The sequence below is a fragment of the Pteropus alecto genome, unplaced genomic scaffold (genome assembly GCF_000325575.1).
Source record: "Pteropus alecto unplaced genomic scaffold, ASM32557v1 scaffold739, whole genome shotgun sequence".
Taxonomy (NCBI): domain Eukaryota; kingdom Metazoa; phylum Chordata; class Mammalia; order Chiroptera; family Pteropodidae; genus Pteropus; species Pteropus alecto.
In genome coordinates this window covers 1-676 of record NW_006443137.1, presented here as the reverse complement: position 1 = coordinate 676, position 676 = coordinate 1, and the positions used below count along the sequence as shown (strand labels likewise).

Genomic DNA, 676 nt, shown 5'->3' with positions numbered 1-676 from the left:
CTAGACGGAATCAAAAAAAAAAACAAAAAAACTGGAAGTCTATGGCCATGCCACCCTGAAGAATCCCAATCCCGTCTGATCTCAAAAGCTAAGCAGGATCGGGCCTGGTTAGTACTCAGATGGGAGACCACCTAGGAAAACCAGGTGCTGTAGGCGTAAAAAAATAAAAAATAAGGGATTATAAGCTGACATGATCCTTGCAATCTGTGAGATCAACCAACGATTGCCTCACCTAAAAAAGTAAAATAAAATAAAAATAATAAAAGAATTGGAAAATCTAAATAGATCGATCAGCAGTATGGAAATTGAAACATCCAAAATCTACCAAAAAGTAAAAGTCCAGGACCAGATGGCTTCTCCAGTGAATTCTAAACATTCATAAAGAAGATTTAATACCTATTCTCCTCAAATTCTTCCAAAAAATTGAAGAGGAGGCAATACTTCCCCACTCATTTTATGAAGCCAATATTATTCTGATACCAAAACCTGGTAAGGATAACACAAAGAAAGAAAACTACAGACCAATATCTCTCATGAACACAGATGCAAAAATCCTAGATAAGATACTAGTGAACCGAATACAGCAACATATTAAAAAGATCATATACCACTATCAAGTGGGCTTCATCCCGGGGGCACAAGGATGCTTCAACATATGCAAATCGATTAATGTGAT

At 36.5% G+C, this 676-nt stretch overlaps 1 pseudogene; it reads left to right on the top strand.

The window, feature by feature from the left end:
• The first annotated feature begins 37 nt into the window (after positions 1-37).
• Positions 38-156, top strand: LOC112472244 (annotated as a pseudogene).
• The last annotated feature ends 520 nt before the right edge of the window (positions 157-676 follow it).